We start from the raw sequence: 22,070 nt of genomic DNA on the forward strand, positions 1-22,070 counted from the left end.
GGAGACAGTGATGGTAAGAAATGAATGTAATGGTGGAAAGAGTAAAGTAGGAGGAAACGGAGGAACCCCGAGGAAACCCACGCACACGGTGTTTGCTCACCACGAAGTCCTGTAGCGCGAGCTGGGATCGAAACAGGACCCACACACCTGAGGTGAACGCTCTACCACTGAGCCACCGTTCTCCCTTAAAGAGTTCGATGAACGCAAGGATGTAATCACGGAGAAGGGGGGCAAATGGGAACCTGGGCCCCAAACAATATCCTGTCCAATAAATCGTATTCACCTGTTATGTGTTCATTTAACTTGTTCAATGCTTGCAGAAAATGAACAATAGTCATAATAGAAAAAAGAAAGATTTTTTAAAAAATATTTTAAACCACATGAACACGTTACGATAATTAAAAGAACTGAAATTAATAATTCACTTTGTTACTGTGTCTCATTTGCCAAACTAAATGTACACAGTTGAGAATGTATTGCACAACTACGTCTGAGTTTAATGTTATTGTTTTTACCGAAACAAATGCAAAGCCAAACAAAGGAACTTCCATGAACAATTTTTGTTTCCTTATGAATAGTTTATTGGTTTATATTTGCCACAACATGTAATTCTAACTTCACCAGATGCTAAGAGCTACGCTTCCATAAGATAGCATAGTGAAATAATAATAATAATAATAATAATAATAATAATAATAATAATAATAATAATAATAATAATAATAATAATAATAATAATAATAATATGAAGAAGAAGAAGAAGAAGAAATGTAAGCGTGCAATATGCATGTATATACAATGAGTTAATACAGTATTTTCATTTTCTGAAAAAAAGACTTTCGGTTTAATATTAGGATGAAAAAGACCTGCCTCCTCCCTGGAACAACTTCCTAGTTACACCACTGAATAAATGAGAATTGGAAGTCGAGTTCCAGACCACCCCAGATTAGCACATAGACAAAAGGCTACAGCTATTGTTTTGCTAAACTCCAAAGAATGCAAATGGCCGGCCAGACTGCTTTTAATAATTTAATGTGATGTCACCATGTCGACACCCACTACATTGATTTCTGTGTCCTCTATTTTTTTTTTTTCAAACTGCCTTATAATACTAGGTGAAAGTATCAACTCCAGTACTTAATCGCAACCACGATCAGTTTCTACAGGGTGTATTAATGCACAGAGATTGAAAAACAGAATTACTAAGAACCCATATAGAGCATGAACGTAAATATGGCTTCGAGCAGGTCTTCCGGGCCACCCTGGAAAACCATGACTGCATTTCACTAGGCCTATACATACGTTGTTGCTTTATAAGTGAAACATTTGTTTTGCAGACACAACTCAAAGAGAATGAAACATTTCAATAGAAAACTGAAAGAAGCATTTGGAAGGATATCGTGCAAAGCTTTCTCAGTTACTAGGGAAATGTCAATATGATACCAGGATAGCCGGCTACCGGATCGAATGTGGTCCCTCTCTATTTAGTAACGCCCATCTACGCCGAAATTGAAAAAAAAAATAAAAATAATAAAAATCTGAACTTTCGTTTCAACGTTCCAAGGTTATGTCGCCTACGCTAAAGGAGATGGTGATGATGATAAATTAATACAATGGTGGACTGAATAAAGTAGGAGAACCCAGAGAAAACCCATGCACACGGTATTTGTCCACCACAAAATCCAATTAGCGCGAGCTGGGATCGAACCGGGGACCCCACGCACCAGAGGTGAACGCTCTACCACAGCCAGCGCCAGGGCCGGATTTAGCATTTTGGCGCCCCTAAGCCCAATATTTTTTTCCGCCCCCTAGTCTGGTTAAAGTTACTTTCGTTACAGCCAGTTCTCCCGTGTTTGAGATCAATGTTGTAACGAAGTTGATGTATAATGTTGAAAAATAGTTTAACTTTACCAACAATTATTTGTTCCAATGAACTTCAAAATTAGAATGCTTTATTAGCCTGATTTTTTAAAATCAATTCAAAAAATATGTTGTTATGGCCATTTATTTTTATTTCTAGATTTTTTTTTCTCTTGCCCGTGCGCCCCCTGGAAGCTTGCGCCCATAGGCCCGGGCCTATTGGGAAATCCGGCTCTGGCCAGCGCGGTCCCCGCCGAAGTTTAAGACGCATTTTATTCTATGAAACGAAGTTTTAATACTTCTTAAAGTCTCTTTAAATATGCTATTCTTCTGGATTATGTGTTGCAGATATTTTCTTCGTTCTGAAAGTGAGAGTTCGCAGCTATTTTATCACCATTCAAAATCTCTCTCGCTACGCTATATCTTCAAGGAAAAAAATGTTTTTATCAACAAGATCGATAAGGTTTTTTTTTTCGTTATATTTTTTTTTATGTTGAAACTTTATTACTTCATTGCGAGTATATCGACTTACATGAATGTAAGCTTTCTGGATTCGATCGAACTTACAAAACCGAAAAGTAGTAAAACAGTTACCTTACGTTGGCTTATACAACATGCCACACACACACATACACACATACATTCATAGAGTAGTAGTGACTCTACACATATTTTCCCCTCTTGCTTTAGTTTCCGGTCTCGGCATTGGTTCTATAGTGTCACGTGGTTCCCTTCACGCGCACCGCCTTATTTCGTTGACCATCGCCTGCCTTGTTGTTTGTGTTGTTGGGTAAGTCCATGGCTGCAGGGTTGTCAAGCTTCCTGATGCGGTGCGGGTCAGGGTAGAATCGTAGAAAGTGCGTGAATGTAGATGTAGGGAGAGCGTGTGTATGTGTGTGCGTGCGGGCGGTGTGTGTGTGTGTGTGACGCATAACGGGCCGTGTGGGATGGAAGGAAAAATCATGGAACGGAAGCAGCCAAATTGAACTAAGTGCTAGAAATGCTGGTGGAAGCAGAGAATAAGACCTGGAGGTAACCAGGTAAGCAAAGCAGCTTAAAAAATATATATTTTTTTTATAATTTACTATAAAAAATCAGAATCATAGCGTTGTTAAAATTAACTTTTAAGGGTTATATAAGGGACATCACTTGTGTTTGTTAATTTTTATTACCCGTTTGAGTTAGGGCGTTGTTTCTTGTTGCAGAATGAGTCACTACTATTTCCTACAAAAGCAGTGGCCTTTATATATTGAAGATAAGCCGTCAAGTTATTTCGATGTTTACTGCGGCTGGGAACCATATTGTGTACATAGCTCGCTACAGCAGAAAGCTAAAAATCCAATTCTATTTTAGTCATTTCTCCTTTCTGTGCTTATCCAAGGCAGTACTTTGGTAAATCTTATCCTCCTTTTTCTTTTTAATACATTCGTTAACTGTAATTCCATAATTTTATTATTGAGATACATAAAAGACGTACTTAAAAGAAGATAATAATGTTTGCCTTGCTGACGTAGAATTAGCTCTTCCGCGACCTACCTCAACTCCACCCGGATTGGGCCGAACCAGCTGCTGCTTGAGGGAGATTCATTGTGTATACAAATACGCTACTGCATGTGTTCGTATATGATGCATTAATATTGATAATACGGTTGTATGATTTGTATTATTATAGGAAAACAGAAACGAAAAGTGTCTAAAATAGATGCTTCAATGAGATAATCTCTTTATTTTCGTGTAGTAAGGAACTATTGATTTGTTGCCTGGTTAGAATTCGATTTTTCTCATATAAAACTTACTATATTGATCTGAGGCAACCCTGAACTCTATTTACCTCTTTTTCGGTGTAATTTTAGTGTTATTTGTTTTAAAATAAATTTCTTTTTGACAAATTGAGCGATTCTTTTTTTTTTTTTAAAAAAAAACTATGCGTAACAAATATATACCTCTGTTCAGCCTGAATATTTCGTAACTAGAAAATAAAAGAAAATAGCAAGTAGCATATATTGAGAAAAAAAAAAAAAAACTAAAGCGGTCATTTGTTTAAATTGTAATAGAAGGTGGAGTGAATCCATAAGAATATTTATGAACATTTTAAATCTTTTATGAACATTGATACGTATCGGCCAATTTAATATTTGGAGAGAAGTTTACACTGGGAAGGCATAAATTTACAGCTTAAGAGTTGGTTCTAGGTTTTATTATTATTATTATTATTAATAAAGAGATCTGTACACAGGCCCGTATTTATGTAATTTACGTTCCTTACACCACGTTTCCACTTAACATGAATCTTGCTACCCGATCTTTGTATCTACTGTTTAGATTTTACAACTTCTTGTAAGCAAGAAAGGTATCACCACTCATGCAGCACTGCAGTCTAGTGGACAAACAATTAACCTCCTCATTAAAAACGTGTATTTTGGCGCACTCCATCTTCTTGTCCAAAAGAATCCGTTGTTTCGGAAGCGGCGAAACTGTTTTTTCCTTTAGGGCGATAACAGGTAGCAAGCAAGACGTCCCAGAAAGTTGGACACTGTTCGACTCCTTGCAAGATGGGAAAAAAATGTTTTATGACCCTTTCAAGACTATGTGTACACGGTGAAATATGGTAGGGTACAATATTTTTTTAAATGACAGCTAACATGGCAACCCATCTTTAGGTCCAGGGACCGCGGTGGCCCAGTGGTAGAGCGTTCACTTCTGGTGTATGGGATAATTGGTTCGATCCCAGCTCGCTTCAAGTAAGCTTTGGGGTACACAAACACCGTGTGCACGGGTTTTCTCGGAGTTCTCCCGTTTCCTCGCACTTTCTTCATTTCTCATCATCACCGTCTCCTTTAGCCTAGCCGACATAATCGTGGAACGTAAAACTTAAAAGGCTTTATTTTAAGATTTCCTACGATGTAAACAAAATTTTGTCCTTCCCCTGTTTGTGTTTAGTAAAAGAAAAAATCAGCTTAGTATCCCTAGGGTACAAAATAAAAGTAAAAATTACGATCTAGTAAATAATAGTCTAGTAAAATTTAAATGTATTATCAAATACTTTACAAGAACAGTTAATTAGTTCGCTAACAATTGCCAGTTCCATTAGGAAAATGATTTTCTTCTTGTTTCAATACTTGCAAATACACTATAATCATATTTTTAAAATCCAGACTATTTTGCGAACAGGCTTTATTTTTCACCATATCATTTGAATCTCTTAAATACTAGGGATGGCCATTTCCGGAAAAAGAGTTTTCCGGTTTCCGGAAATCACATTTTCCGTTTTTCCGGAAAATTTTCCGTCTTCCGATTTTCCGTTTTCCGATTTTCCGGAAAATTTTCCGTTTTCAATTTTCCGGTTTCCGGAAAAAATATTTTTCGTTTTTCCGGAAAATGTGGCCATCCCTATTAAATACATTGTCCTGCGCCCCGGCCCCTGTGTCCATGCGAAAATACGAGCCCTGCTTTACATACGTACGTACAGAACATGAGATTATGTAAGTAATCTGTTACGATATTGTTTGTTTGTTTTTTAACTAAATAGCAAGTTATAATTAAACACATTTTGTGGTTCAGAATTCGATAAATGCTCTGCGTTTTTCTTTTGTAAACTTCTGGAATATTGACAAAAGGCCTTTATAGCCAAGGAAACTACACGTACAGTTGAAGGGTACATGGCAAAAAGAGGCTCGTTGCAATTTTTGAGAAAAAGCCGATATGGACACAACCTGTTTGTGATAGTTTGTACTTCTAAATGTACTATGGATATTGTTTAAAAAAAAAAAAAAGCTATACAAGGAAAGAAGGCACCCATCAACATTTTCAATTGCTTGCTAGTCATCAACTAAATAGTAAATGTTGCCACGAACAATAATTACTTTAATTTCCAGACGGTTTATTAAAACGTATTTTTTAAATGTAAATTATATTGAGTTTTGACAAATAAAAATATTTTGGAGTCTTTTTGAGAACTCTTCTTTATAAAATAGGTCAGTGTATGGAATGTTAAGAGTAATTTATGTTTTCTATGGTACTGTATTACTTAAAGAAGGTTAATACTTTTTTTTTTTTGTTTCTTTGTTTGTTTGAAATATCTAAAGATGCAGCTGGGAAGGTTCTAGAACACAGGTCCCCCATATAGGTTAGAAGGTAGATTGGTTCCTTTCTGTACCAAAGTTTAATGTTTAATTCACATAGTATTGCCGAGCGAGCGTAAGCGAGTGAAGGCGGGTTAGAGCCCCGCAGGGCACGTTGTTTTCTGTCTTTATTACAGCTAAATGTTAAGGGGACCTGTGTTCTAGAACCTTGCCGATACAGCTGCAGTGCCGAATTTGCGTATAAGCCAAACAAGCTATAGCTTAGGGCCCCGCTCTTTAGGGAGCCCCCAAAAAAATTAAAGGAAAAAAGAACTGGATGTATATTTTTAAAAATAAGGTAAAAATAAAGAAAATAAAATCTATATCAACGGTGGCTTCTATGATGTAAGTAATGGAGCCCCTCCTGCTCGCATAATCCCTAAAATATCAGTTGACGAAGGACAGTTGAATATAGAAGGCCCGATTAATTTCAACAACATAGAGCCTCATCAAACCTACATCCGGCTCTGTGCAGCTGGTACAGTAATTTTTACAACTAGTTTATGTGACACCGTTAGAACAAAATAACATAGGCCTACGGTTTGTTACATAACAGTGTATCTTTCAACATACACTCATGTCCAAAATTAATGTCGCATTATCTATAACTGTCTTCTTGTAAGAATATAATTTGATAATGATTTTGCAGGGTACTTTTAATACTGATACTATGTGTGTAATGGGGAAATGTATACCGGTATTTGTGGTAAATTTCATAGGAGAATAATTATAAATACGAAATTTAGAATGAGTAAAACAAAATTTTGCTAATTGGACAATAAAGTTTTATTTTCGATTTATTGTTTTTACTTACTGCTCTTTTGACATGAAATTTTCCACATACATGTCTCTACCGATTATACACATACTAACATTGTAAGAAATACCGGGCGAATTCGTTATCAAATTATATTCATAGAAGAACATGTTTATATAGACATGCGACAATAATTTTGGACATGAGTGTACATAAATAATAAATTTTAGTAGAAAGGAACTATTATTGGTAAGAACTATTATCAGCAAGGAACATCAAATTTTAAACATCATAAATATTCGTTTATTTGGATATACTCGAAAACTACGCATGAAAGTTTACCCTCAACCAGTGGCGAATCTAGTCGGGGCCCTAGGCCCTCTCAGTTTTTTTTTTTTTTTTTGAGTGAAAAAGAATTTAAGCTATGTTCCCTCAGTTTCTATCTTCTAGATCCGCCACTGCCTTAAAGCATGTCATTTTTATTTTATTCTAAAACATCTATTGATTGATGTCTTGTTTTATCTGTGCAGTGGTTCACAACCTTTTTTGACTGACGGCACACTTACCTCAGCGTCTAGAACCTCGCGAGACCCTTATTTGATATTTTTTTAATCATAAACAATAATAATAATATCTGCTATAATAGTGAAAGCAATTAGTTTTTATAATGACTTTGTATAGCACTGAGCATTATTGATACCGCTGGACGTGTTGACCGCTACAGTCTCTATCTCGATTTTAACTAATTATTATTGAATTCACGATTTTTAAATTTCACGGAATGCGTGACACATCAGTGTGTCGCGACACATCGGTTGAGAACCACTAGTATAGTTATAAGATTAAAAATTAAGAGTTAACCACAATTTTTGGCGTTATCACGCTAACCATACTACCTTCTATCGCAAAGGAAAAGTTTGATGAAAGTGTGCTCTGCTACTGGTTTCGTCGTAATGAAGCTTACTTTTTTTTTTTTTTTTTTTTTTAATAAACGAAAATGGGAACGAAGCGAGAAACACGGAAACCTGCAAATGAAAGGTTAGTGCATATGTAAGCATTATATCTAGAATTGGATGAACATTCATATATTCATATCTAATCAGGATGTAGCTAAGCTAGCACGAAAAAAAAAAAATGAATACAACGAATTGTTTGTTTCACATGTGTGTTCCATGCAGTGACTCCTTCATGTTTTAGGTATATGAGGTAAAAATTGCAACGTGATAAGTAGTGTAAGACAGGCCCAGTTGAAGGCCCTTGGTGCGGGTTTCTAAAGCCCCTCCCAATAAAAAGTAATTTTGTCACTTAGCATGTTTTTCAACTGATGTGTTAAGTTTATATATATATATGAGCTTAACACGTCAGTAGCAAAACATGCTAACTGAGAAAATAACATTTTCTGTATTGAATAAATATGAAGTTCAAAACAGATCTAAAAAAAAAAAAAAAGTTACAAAACAACTGAGGACAGGTGAAAGTGAGTAAATCGCAAGGGGCCTTCGGTAAGTACGAAGTTTTGCTGGCTCACGGGAACATACTGAAATGAGCATGGGGTTCCGAGGAGACTTCTTTCGGAAAGACGAACTTAGGTTTCCGCAACGTTTTTTTGGTACGAAAGCATTTGCGATCGTGAAAATTAGATCAAGGCCTACGGGTCCTGTGCCTCGTGATCTCTGCGGGACCCCTCGGGCCACGGGCCCTTGGCGATAGCTAAGTAGCCAACGTGGCCAGTCCGGCACTGGCGAATATGGTAGATGTTCGAGTACTTCTATCACCATCACACAAGATAATTCTGCACATACGCTCACAATCGTTGTACTCTTCTTTTTTTGTTTTCTCGTGCTATGTCCTGACGGAGATATGAATGTTCATCAAACTTATGGATATACCATTTACATATGTAGCTTACTAACTTTCCATTTGAATATTTCAGAATTTCTTGCTTCCTTCCCATTAAAAAAAAAAAAAAAAAAAAAAAAGTTGCCATGACTTTTGCAACCCTCATATATGCCATGGTTATATATTTATTCATTTATTTTTAGGTTTACAAAAAACTTATCGGAAATTACGGATCAGGATTTATTTAATACATTCATCTACTTAATTTTGTTTCCCTATATATAGAGTGTTTCAAAAAGAATCATCCGATTTAAAATATAATAACTATACATGGCACAAAACATATACATATTTAAGATAATTTCATATTACAAAGTTAACTTTTTTTTTTTTTTTTTTAAGATTTGACCCCCTTGGGATACACGGCATATATAATCATATGGTAGTCAAATTCATCCCAAACTTTTGCGATCAATTCTATTTTTAGATCCACTGCTTGCACGGCTGCTGTTAACACCCCCCCCCAAAAAAAAAAAACGGGGTCCGGGCGATCTGGTAGGCCAATGATGTAAAGCTGAATCGTAAATCTCTTATGGCCAATCCATCATTGAGAAATGTGATTGTTTAAAAATTCTTAAAACTTCCAGCCTCCAATGTGGTGGTTCTCTTGCTGGAAAAGGAACTCATCTGGATCGATTTCCACATCAAAACTTTTCCGTACCACTGAGACCCCAGTAGAGCATTGATTATTATTTGAATTAACCTGCGGTGATAAAAGTATGGAATCGGGGGAGGAACGTCAAGGATCCGAGCGGGCTTTTAATATAACCGACCGAGAGTACAGGCATTTTGTATAAATGAGTATTGCTGATGGTTTAACCATAGTCACATCACAAACACTTAATCTAAAACTCTGGAGTATTGCATAGTGCGACCAATATTTCCCTACATAGGTACGATTCGATTTCATCTGGAATATTGGGGCCCTTTTGTACGACGCCGATGTCTGCAGCTTTTTGTGCAGCGTAGGTGGTTGCGGCTAAAAAGAAGCTGACAAGAAATGGACATGAACCTGTCATCCGAACATCCAGATCAAACCTAGTCCTTTCGATAAATCTATCAAAGGTATGTTCATGCACAAAAATTAGGTGCCATGGACAACGGAGTAAGTCCTTGGAGCCCATTAACTCTGTTAGTATAAAGAAAATGGTAGACTCGCAGTGGAATAGCTATTGCATCAACACTGTTCATTGAAAAGACATAGTTCATAATTCATTCTCTTCAGCATAAAACATGCTTTGCAGAGATGCTATTTATTGGGGCCTGTAATTCACTTGAACAGAAAATTGGGAGAATGTCGAGTAAATTCCCTCCAGAAATCCCTCCCATCAACTTTGGATCCCTCTGGAGTAGCCCCGGGTAAAAGCGCAGAATCCAAATGTATTCCGAAAAATACTATAGGGATTAGGAAATGAAAGTACCAAGTTTTGTTTTGATAGACGGAATAGAGATGAAGGAAAAGCTTGTATACCAATACACGCTTTCTCCTCATACTTACTGACACGTTCATATCCTTTCCTTGTGAGAAAGTTGCGCCCGCTAAAGTATTTCCTTTTCTATCGAAATAATAATAATAATGTGCATATAGGCAATAAACAATGGCTTGCATTTATTTATTGTTATTATGAGTATTGTGTGAATTGTTAATAGCTTAGTTTAATAAAATTGGGAAACAAACTTTTGAAATATCATACGTTCTGAAGATTGATAATTATGCTGCTATGTATGTCTGGGATGACGTTATGTGTAATTTTAATTCGGATTGTAGTGCCAATCAGCTTTTATTATTTTTCTTTCTTTTGTATTTGCACCCTATACACAATATGCATAATTTTAAAATTCTTATCATTCAAAGTGCGCAACAGTTATGATGGACATCAGTTTCTTTATTAGCGTAGTAGTAGTACGAAACCAATCGCTTGAAAGGGGACCTTAAAAATTCACCTTCGCACAACGCTAGTCTGGCTTACATTATCATCGTCACTGATGGCGGCGTCCTGTACGTACCAAAGTCAAAAGAACGTGTGGTTTCCACTTCCACTTACGTTAATCACATGAGAATTTGGCGATGTTACAGCGTTTGCACACGTCCCCGGTAATGCCGAATCCGGTTCCGACAATGCCGGCGATGGAATCGTCGGCAATGTAATCAAATGGTAGCATGCACACGCTTTCCGACCCGGCAAAAAAGGCGCTGGAACTCCTGGGACCGGCAAATGCAGTCGGCCTAGCCGCCGACAATATCGATGTTGGCTCCGGCTCCGGTTTGGTCGGCGGCAATGCTTTCTTATGCATGGATACACACGCAGCTGGTAATGCCGGGGCCGGCTTGCTGATAGGTTTCTTCAGTCTAGCTACAGTGAGTGAGTGGCAAGGCGTTGTGTATTCTTGCTTCTTTTCCTGTATTTTGATTTTTTGTTTACTTCAGTTTTTCTGTTATTTTTTCACATCACTTCAATATATAATGGAGAATGAAATAGTCAAAATGGCTGTGAGGTACCACAAATATAGCGGCTTGCTATTTACATAAATTCTCAGCAAGGGAAATTCAGATCTTGTTTGATTTACCCAACTACGGCAACGCGGAAAGTGAGTTTCACATAGTGTATGTATGTATATTAATTTGTTATCTTCTACAGCCGAAACTTACTAAAACGATTTAAACAAAGGGGTCGTTGGATTCGTTTTGATAGAGAATATGTCTAAGCATATATCAAGTCATAATAAAAAAAAAAAAACTCAACAGGGCGGAAATGAACAAAATGGAGATATGAAGAAATTATGAATCTAGGATAGTTGCATAGGAAGAAATTATGCAATCCAGTATGTAGGAAATGAATAACCTTCATAATAAAAAAACAAGAGTTTAAATTTCCAACATAATCGAAGAAGTAGGCATTCCCAAGCATAACAAAGGTTGTAAAGAAAATTAAAATAAATAAAAACTAAAACACAGCTACAGAAAGAACTGAAAAAGCACAAGGGGGCGCAGTGGCTCAGTGGTAGAGCGCTCATGTTCGGTGCTTGAAGTCCCTGGTTCGATCCCAGCTCGCGCCATGTGGACTTTGTGGTGGACAAACACCCTGCTCGTGGGTTTTCTCGGGGTTCGCCCGTTTCCTCCTACTTCCTTTATTCCACCATTTCATCCATTTCTCATCATCACCGTCTCCTTTAGTCTAGCCGGCATAAACGTGGGACGTAAAACTTAAAGGTTTAATTTCATTTTTGAAAAAGCACAAACAGAACAAGAAAATTTCCCGTCTTGTGGTTGCATGCTGCTTTACCCTATAGATCATAATAAAAATATTCATGTACTCTGTCTAGTCCGGCATTTGTTCCATAGAACGATTGTGGACTGAGTGAGATATCGTTTGTTTATTGCTGAACTCATGTTCTCTCATTCACGTTCAAACTCAAACTACTTCTTGGCACCAGCATTGCCGGAGCTGCACCGGTTTGGTCGGCCGCGTGTGCAAAGCAGCCCCGGTTCCGGTTCCGGCATTGTCGGTGCCGGAGCCGACATTGCCGGGGACGTGTGCAAACGCTGTTACTATTCCTGGTAATTTTTCCTGCCTTTTTTTTTTTTTTTCAACAGTGATATTTACAAGAGATGAAGTGGGACATAGGTACTGGAATTCTGGCAGTGGTTAGTTGTTCCTCGCTTGATAATTTCTCTAGAAATCGGAAAACGGGATGATAAACCTAGTACTTCTTTATGAATCGCGTCAAATGTTTTTGGGGCAAGTGTTAGGGTGGGGAGAAGAAAATGAACCATGTAGCCAGAGCTGGATTTAGGTTAGCTGGGGCCCTAAGCTATTGGAGGTAATAAGACCCATTGTGTGTCCAGATGAACGTAGGCGTCCTGTATACAGAAATGAAGGAACTACTATCCATTTCATAAAGATAGGCCCCTGACTTGGCGGTGCTGCCGTGACGTCCAGTCATAACTTATATTACATTGTCGTACCTCGTTGGAATTGTTGGAATGTTGTCTTTTCAATACTTAAGACATACAAATTTTCTTTGTACTGTGTAGTGAGAAAAAAATATAAATTAATGAAAAAGTGCGTATTTTTTCGTACTTTTTTGGTAAATCAATGTTTATAGGACTATATCTCGGAAAGGAGATAACATAAAATAATTTCCTGTGCACCATATGTAGATGCATATGTTACCTGTAAGTTCTGAAAATTTCATTACTGAACACGTAGTAGTTTTCTTGTTATTCAGTAAAAAGTGAGACATCATTATCTCCGAATTGCTGCGGTGTATTAGAAATCTTAAAAAACTTTTAGAAAGATCTTAAAGTAGCTTTTTCAACCAGACTGTTTTGACTTGTTTTAAAAGATAAACAATCACAAATATGACATTATGATTCTCCCTGCTTTGCGCCCTTCGCTATCACAGTTTATACGGAGTGCTACGTTGCCACATTTTCCCGGCGCGTATACACTCTCAGACAGACGGGTATTTAAACTTGTCACGCACACTGTCCGGCACTTTTTAGATATATTTTTAAAATTTTATGTCTCCACAGATTTTAAACCAATTTCTTAGAAATTAACAGGATATACAGAAAATGTGCCAAATGTTCAAAATTAGAAAAGCGAACTCTTATTTTGTTTGGAAACAAATACAAGCATAAACTTTATTATATGATAAACCTTAGTTGATATGTAATATTGAGTTTACACTTCACAGAAGATCTGTTCCACCACTTGACAGACATACTAATAGCTCTTGCGTAGTTGATTTGTAAAAATCGCGTAAAGCTGGCTTCCGTGCAAGGCTTATGTGAATAATTAGTGTAAAAAGTTCCTGGTTTTTAATTAAAGTAACACGCTTTCATTTAGAAAACAAAGATTTTTGTTTTAGTATTTTTTCTTTTTCTCAATCTGCTGTTTTGCGTATTGATCCATAACTTTTACTACTATTCCTGGGAGAGCTCATGTAGTTTGGATTTCACGTTAATCAGTAGGTCGACGTCTCATATAGCCTCACTGCTGAACAGGACGTTCAACTCAAAATCAATTCAACTTTTTTTTACTATAAAACTTCATCGGTAAAAACAGCTGAAACATTATATGCGGAATACTCTGTAGATAACCCAGCATTTTGATCAATTCCCGGGATACCACTAAACAGGGGTTTTGCATTTACTTGAATTTTATCGCTCCAAGCTACATCAGAATCTGTCTTTGAATAGGAACGACACGTTTTTTTCTCTCTTTCCCGGCGCAGCCGCAGGTTCACTTGAAACAGAGTTACTATCTTGTTCACTCCCGAATACGCCACTGAGCACAGAATAATCAATGTCATTACTATTCATTACTAACTCATAACCGTCTGAGTCGGAGTCATTCATCAGTTCTGCAATTTCATTATCGCTAAAAATTTTGCCTCTTCTTTTTGTAATACCGCCGCTCGTAAAGGAATATCCATATAGGCTATATATATATATATATATTTTAAATCAAAAACCACGACATATACTAAGGAAAATATAAATGACCATTCGTCCGTCTCATTACAATGAACCCATATGGTGTGAGCCCATGTCTAAGTTTTTGACGCCTACGAACCGAAGGGAAGTGTTGAAGGCGTAATCAGTGCAACGTGATTAGACGCAAATACAGCCCTCGTCACCTACACATTGCATAGTTTTCTTTCGTTGAAAGAAAACAAAGGACCCATTCTGTGTTATTGTATACATTCAGCAGGGGAATTGATCGCAGAACTTGGGTGAACACGTGATTGCCAAGGATACATTTCTTTTTAACCTTTAACATGTTCGTAAGCTGGAAAGTGTGTAGTGTATACTGATTGATCTTGAGGTAAAAATGGAGCCATTGTTAATAAGTGTACAGGAAGATAACAGGAGCAGCGATGAGTCAACAAACCCATTACGAAAGTGAATGAAGTAAATAGATTAAAAGATGAGTTTTTGGATGTTTTACTTCAACGTTTTATTTCGATTAAATTGAGATGTGTAATGCATTATTATTATTTTTATGATGTTGTGAAAGGTTATAATAAATACTTTTTCCTATTACATTCTTATGAAGTAAGCTTCGCGCTACAAGCTTCCTGAACGCGACAACACTGCACGACAGCGTTGCCGCACTTCCACTTACTGTATGCTGTTTCTTCATATAAGCGCGGGGAATTTAAAGATTGGGCTGCAACATGGCTCACCGCTTAACGCAGAGAACATGTTGAAGTAAAAGAATTTTTTAAAAAAATAAATACTCTACAACTAAACCCTTTTTTGTTAATAGTTCCAAATATTTGGAACACTAGACTTCCAAATTTTCGAGCAGTGTTTTGTACGTTTCTCTAACTACCATGGTAAAGGAGATCAGAGCGTCGTACATTTGTTTTAATTACACAAAAAGTAACAAGTGATGAAAATTGAAATTCTCACAACTTACAGTTAATGGATGCATCTACATATTGTACACAGGAAATTATTTCACGTGATCTCTTTTCTGAGATATAGTACTATAAACATTGATCTACCAAAAAAGTACGAAAAAATACGCACTTTTTCATTAATTTCTATTTTTTTCTCACTACATAGTACAAAGAAAATTTTTATGTCTTAAGTATTGAAAAGACAACATTTCAGGAATTCCAACGAGGTACGACAATGCAATATAAGTTTTGACTGAACGTCACGGCAGCACCACGAAGTCAGGGGCCTATCTTTATGAAATGGATAGTAGTGATATTTTGAAAATTTAGGCTAGCAGAAGGGGGACTATTACTTACATCATAGAACTTACACAACACAAAGCACTGTTGCTATATGTAGATTTTATCTAATTTACTATTGCTCTTATACTTTGGAAATGTAAATCCAGTTATTTCCTTTATTTTTTGGGGGCCTCCAAGCATGCCCGTATTTACATATTACGCGCCCCTGTGCTCTAAATAATTTGCCGACCCCCGCACCAGTATCACTGATAACTAATAAGAAAAATAATTGTTTACATTATTCACCGTCAGTAATGGTGTCTGTCTGTCTGTAGCGCTTTTCAGCTCGAGAACCATAATAGATAGAAACATGGATTTTAACATGTTTTAAAGCTCTCAGAGAAATTATCAAAGTAACCTGCTCCAGGTCCCTAGGTCACACCTGAGCTGGGATATGGGAGAGCAAAGTCCCCATAAGAATAACATGGGGGCATTTTAAAAATAATGAAAAACTACCATTATTAGAGTTGGTAGTTTTTGGGGTCGCTGAGATGAATAGTTCTTTAAGGTGTCTCATAAAATAACAGTGTCCTAAAATTATTTCTCCCTTTGGTTTTTCTGATTCCTTTCCGTGTGAAATGAAAATATATAAAATTTGAAGTATCTAAGTTAACGTTTGAGTTTGCCCCTAGGGGCTTAAAACTTTTATTATCTTTAAAAAAAAATAAGTATTTTTCGAGTTTGTCGATTTTTGTTTTCAAACTTATCTTGGATTGGAATTATTTTTGTGTTAAAAAAAAAAAAGAAGAAATTTTGACTTAAAAATATTTATATCAAATAGAATAGCAGTAAAATGTACATACTAATTAATGAAAATGGAATGAAATAAATCCAAATACACACAATTAAACTTTATTCTTACTAAGGATCTTATAAAATATATTTATAACATCCTTGATTCTTACACTGATTATACACATACAATGTTATTGTTGACAACTCAAAACTTTAAAAAATCGTTATTTATGAAGTAATATATGTCTATATATATTCAAGCAGCCTGTAGAAATATTTCCTTTTACAAATGTAGCTAAACGTTAAAGTTTATCAAGAGTTCAATTTAATACACATTTTAAAGTATACAGCAATTCTAATATACACGTGTTCAACTTAATGTACTATTATTATTCCTTTACAAATTAGTTATATATTAACCCACAAACGCCCAAGACCAGTTTTATTCGTTAGCAACTGCATTGAACAATACCGTGTTACATCGAAAACCTGAGAAGAAAGCTGAACGAAATTCGTACAACAAGAGAACGGGTAGTGTGCCTGAAGTGGAACAACGGGCTTTTGGCTAAATGAATGATATAGCCAATGTAACGTAGTGAAAAATAAAGTGGGTCACTGGTGGCACAAGGGACGTTTGTGAGTTAACATGAAACATGGAATACTCTTGAAAATCTTCACAAATGTTTTTAATATGATTTAGTGAATGCCGGAGCTGATTTTCTAGGCAGTTCAACCGACTGTAGTAAATATTGCCTCTGTTCTTCATTGTTTGTGATTTTCTGAAATTAAAAAAAGAAATCCTGTGTCAGCTTGACTCCACGTTCTGCAAGATCATTTCATTGTAGTGCTGAGCCTGATTCCAAGTTGATTTTTTTTTTTTTTACAGACAGGATTCATTTTGTTGAAATCTTTCGAAAAGTAGACATAAACTGGGGCCTACTAAGTGAAATAATTTTGTTCCCGAATTTAGAATTGGGAACATAGGAACGCCCATTAGTAACGCTCTTGCTTCATTTTTGAACTTAAGCAATGAGGATGCGATCTTTTTCTTTTCAGTTTCAGAGATTTTTTTTTCTGAAAAGAATGAAAACGATACTATTTCCTCTATCAAATACCACATGTGTCGATTGAAGGCTTTCCAAGCAGACTGAGCAATCTCAGGACCCATGGCTTTGTATCTGTTCAATAACAAAGCTCAATGTCATTCACAGGAGCGTCTGCAATTTTTGGAACTTACAACTAACATTTTATGTAAATAAGGACATTGAAGCGACAAATCCTGGGCAGGTCTTCAACTTTTTCTGGTTCAAAACCCAGTTGCTCACTAAATGCGTACATTTTTGCGTCATAAATTACTGTGGACATCCATCTTGCTTTATGGACAGTTCCAGGCTTTTACCAATGATTTCCTCAAGGTGGAATTTCACCCAATACTGTAAGACATCCGCACATTCTTTATAGTCTTCATGAGAAAAAGCTCGTTCTCTCGGTTCAAAATGTATTTTAAGAATGCAACAGTCTTTTCCTTTTAGCTTTTTGTCACTAAATTCAATTGTTTTGAAACTATCTAGATTCTTTGAAATAACTTTCTACCGTGACTGAAATTCCTTAAAATCTAAGTAATCTGGGCTCATAGACTGTCCGAAGACACATTTCCACACTGCCGACTAGATCAAATCAAACATATGGTGTCGACGTGAAGGCCTAATGATCCCATCTCTTAACATGTCTGCAATTTGTTGACGTACATTTTCCCTGTATCGGTAAGGAATTATATATGGCTTAGTCACAATAGGTTTGTCTGTCTTAACCTTAAAAGAATAGACAAAATCCTTACAACATCTAGGACGTTGTGAAAAGACATTTTTATGTTTGTATAAGATATCCTTAAAATGAGTTTTTACTGTATCATCCATAAAATCGAGGCTACTTTCAAGTGATTTAACACACTCAGAAAACAATACATCATCTTTTGAATCCATCAAATTTTGCGTGACTTGTGTTAATGAATCATTTAATTGATCACTTTCTGAACTTACAGAAACATTATTCAATACATTAGGAACATTATTATATTGACAAGCAATATCATCAGATTTGGGAAGAAGTTTCTGAACTATTTCTTGAGGTATGCCGGGTATAGTTAAAGTTTGATTTCTGAAATCAAGCATGACACGTAATTGAGACAATAAATCTAAACCAATGATGAGTTTTTCATTCAATTCTTTTATCACTAAAATAGGAATAGATATTTCAAAATTTTGGATAGCTATTGTAACACGAGTAATTCCAGCTACTCTCTTTTTATGTTTACCGGTAAAATCCACTATAATGAGATTCTCTGCCTTTTGTAACTTAGAATTTGAATAATCACTGGTAATTGCTTTCCATGACGAATATGATAGTAAAGATGCATTTTCGCCTGTATCCAATAAAGCTTCTGTACTTAACCCATTTATTTTGACAGGTATTCTAGCAGTACTATATGATTTTAAAAATACAAAGTTTTCTTCAACACCAAAACCATCATTGACATTATCATCTTTAAACCAACAACGATTTACTACAGGCATAAATTGATACTGACATCTATTGACTGCTATTTCCGAATCATTATTTACAAATACATCATGTAAAGGGTTGTTTTCATTATTAACATTACCACATAAATTTGAAGAGAAATGTTCATAAGAATCAATACATAAATTTGAAGATGAATATTCATAAGAATCTATAGCTGATATGGGTTTAACCCCTACCACATCAGCTGCAGTCAGTTTAAATTCATACTCGTATATGGTTCTAATAAAGTACATTGTACCGCACAATCATGATTATGTTCCGCATTATTATTCTGTACAGGAATTGTGTCATTATTTTGATTTTGATACGAAGTGCCATCTCTTGAACTACGGTTACGTCTATCAATGTAGTTTACAGTATTTCTAGAATTTCGCCATGTATTTCGTCTGTTTTTGAATCTACTTTGGTTAAATGGTCTGACATAATTATTGACACGATTAGTTAGGTTAGGTGTGTTCCCATCATATCTTTGCCTATTCTGATTGTTCTGATTGTTTAAATTTACTCGATTTAGGTTATGTTCCGTATCGTCTACATTACGGATATTTAGATTCCGGACTGGTACTGATCTAAAGTTATCTGAATTGTTTTTAATTTTGCCTATTCCCGCTTGATGATTCTGTGCCTGGTATTGAGTTTCATAACATTGAACAAGCATCAATAGATGATTAAAACTCATGCATTGCGTAGAAAACAGGATTTGTTGTAATTTAAACGGTAGTAGATTTCGAATAGATGCAATCACTCTAGATTCAGATTGCAATGGATTTACGATTTTTAATTCATTATACGTATTCACAACAAAATCAACAACAGATTTGTGCAAGCGAGAATTAAAAGGTTGATTTCTAATCGTAGCGTCTCTGTTTGCAAGCAAAAAGTCATTCTCATAATTTGCGATCAACGCTGCTTTGAATTCCTCATATGTATTGACGTGTTCACGTACTGCCTTAAACCATAAAGAACACGGTGGAAGTAATAAATGAGGGATTAGTTTCATATATTGAGATTTATCTATACACATTATACTGCATTCGTCCTGAAATTTTTCTAGGAAAGAAGTAGCATTTTCATTACATCTACCACTAAACTTACTCATAGCACGTATTTCGCTCATTTTTACACTTAACTTTACATTTCTTTCACCGTTTCGTGTTCGTGTTGAGTGAAAATTTCTACCTACTGCGTTATGTATGGTTCCACCATCTCTTTTCCGCCCATCTGTATTCCTTGGTTGAATTCTTTCCAAAATAATATCCTCATCGGATGGGTTGCTTGAGGAAGAGATAACGCAAGGTCCTTGTCGATCTGCTTCGGGTGAATGCGAGGTCATCTCTTGTGAATGAGGGAACTCCAAACGATCATTAACCATGTTGTTGTTGTATGCGTTGTCTTTAATCTGTAACGTCCTAATTTCCTCCTGTAAGGTAGATATCAATTGTGTATTTGCACGTATTTGGTTAGAATTATCTGTCACCTGAATCTTTTGCTGACGAACAGAAGATTCGATTACTTCAAAATCTTTTTTTACAATATTAACTTCTTGGATTACATGATTGTAATTATCCTTGCAATCTTCAGATAATCTTTTTAACTTCTCGTCGAATTGTAACGTGATGTCTGTCACAGCTTGTATTACAGATTGTTTCGCTTCTTCGGACTTTTGATCTATTTGTTCTAACTGCCTACCCAATTCTTCATGCTGTCTCTCTAATCGTCCATTCAATTCTTCATACTGTCTTTCTAATCGTCCATTCACTTCTTCATACCGTCTACTTACTTCTTCAGATTTTTGCTGTACTGTTTGTTTTAACTCTTTGGACATCTGAGTTAAATTTTGTTCTAGTCGTTGTTCCTGTCGCTGTAATGCTAGTAGAATTCTGTCTTCTAATGTCAACATTCCGGGTGCAATAGGAGCTATATTCTGCTCGTTGTTAGCACTGTCAACAGTTTCATTCTCTACTGTCTCACCAATCATGATTTTTCTTGTGATTACTCTGCCACTTCTAAGAACGGTTGAGTTCGTATTCATGAACCTTCTTACTAAGGTAAATTCACCCTTACTTTAGACTTCGGGATATGAATTTACAAGAATCCCGGGTTTCGGCACCAAAAATTTTACAACGACTCACCAAAGGTAGCCGTTAACCCTGGTTCAGTTATATCTTCAGTGGCAATAATCGTTTTCACCTTAAAATATTTTCTGAAGTTATATTCACTAGTATGCTCACCTTTTCTACTGAAATTACAAGTCCATGATGAATATTAAATAATTTATTCTTTGATTCCTTTTTAATGTATATTCACACTAACTGACTTGCAATCAAACATGTCCACTGCGTATCTATAAACAACGACATAGCAACCAACTAGACAATAATGTATATTTCTTATATATTAAAACATTCTTCTTTTATTATTTTTAATTAACATTATAACAGGTATAGTGCTTGTGTAAAAGCACTTTCTGCCCGAGATATATGTAATTATGAGCCGATACAAAGTATCTCGTTATAGAAGTCATGAGTAATTCAAGTATGTTTGTCACAACATCCACAAACGAATATTCATTCGTATAGAACTTCCAGTATATTACATTAAAAACACATGAACTACACAAAGAAAACCACTGTGCATTAGAGCAGATCTCCTATTAGCAAACGGCTGTGCGCACGCGCACTGGGCAAATAGCACACAGCCTAAGCATGAGCGCGTGACCAAATTTAACTCAATCGTGATTGAGATTGGTAGAGATGTAGCGGTTTATGTTGAATATAACACTTTATCAACAAAGTCGTCTTCAATCCGAAAAAGCGGGTGTTTTTTTGTGATTAAGAGACGATTAAGCGGGGGACGAGTATAGGACCTGAAAATCGGGTGGTATCTGCTAAAATCGGGTAATGTGGCAACCCTAATTTAAAAACATTGTCTGCCTGCACTTTACTATAAAATATACCACATTGACTTAACACCTAGTCTTCCCTTACGAGCGCTGCTATCGGCTGAAGGAATTCCACTCTCTTTTGCTAAGGCTCTCTCACTTAGCAGCTGCTGAACCCTTAGTGGCTCAACGCGTGTGTGTGTCGGGGTGTGAGCTTTAGTTCGCATTTTTGCCACGGCTCAAGACATTTTGGCAGCACAATAGTTTCGTCAGGTATATTTGGAACCCTTAGCAGTTTTCCCTCCTTATAATCGGGTATCCTTGAAATTAAGATCACTAGTCTTTCGTTAGATTTCCTATTACCACTATTTAATATTTTGCCATCCCAATGAAGCACAGTGTTTAGGAGGTTCAAAATTCTCTCGAAAGTTATTAACAGTCTCAAAGCGGAGCGTGTTGCTAGTTCTAATTCTCTCTC

The 22,070-nt window shown here is 36.1% G+C and overlaps 1 protein-coding gene across 1 annotated transcript in view; it reads left to right on the plus strand.

Moving 5' to 3' along the window:
- The first annotated feature begins 2,587 nt into the window (after positions 1-2,587).
- Positions 2,588-22,070, plus strand: part of LOC145684578 (E3 ubiquitin-protein ligase TRIM71-like) — a 54,329-nt gene continuing 34,846 nt past the window's right edge. Inside the window, exon 1 of the mRNA XM_081756972.1 lies at positions 2,588-2,900. The gene's annotated coding sequence lies outside the window, so the exon portion shown is untranslated. The remainder of the gene's footprint in view (positions 2,901-22,070) is intronic.

The sequence above is a fragment of the Thermobia domestica genome, chromosome 1 (assembly GCF_964235325.1).
Source record: "Thermobia domestica chromosome 1, izTheDome1.hap1.1, whole genome shotgun sequence".
Taxonomy (NCBI): Eukaryota; Metazoa; Arthropoda; class Insecta; order Zygentoma; family Lepismatidae; genus Thermobia; species Thermobia domestica.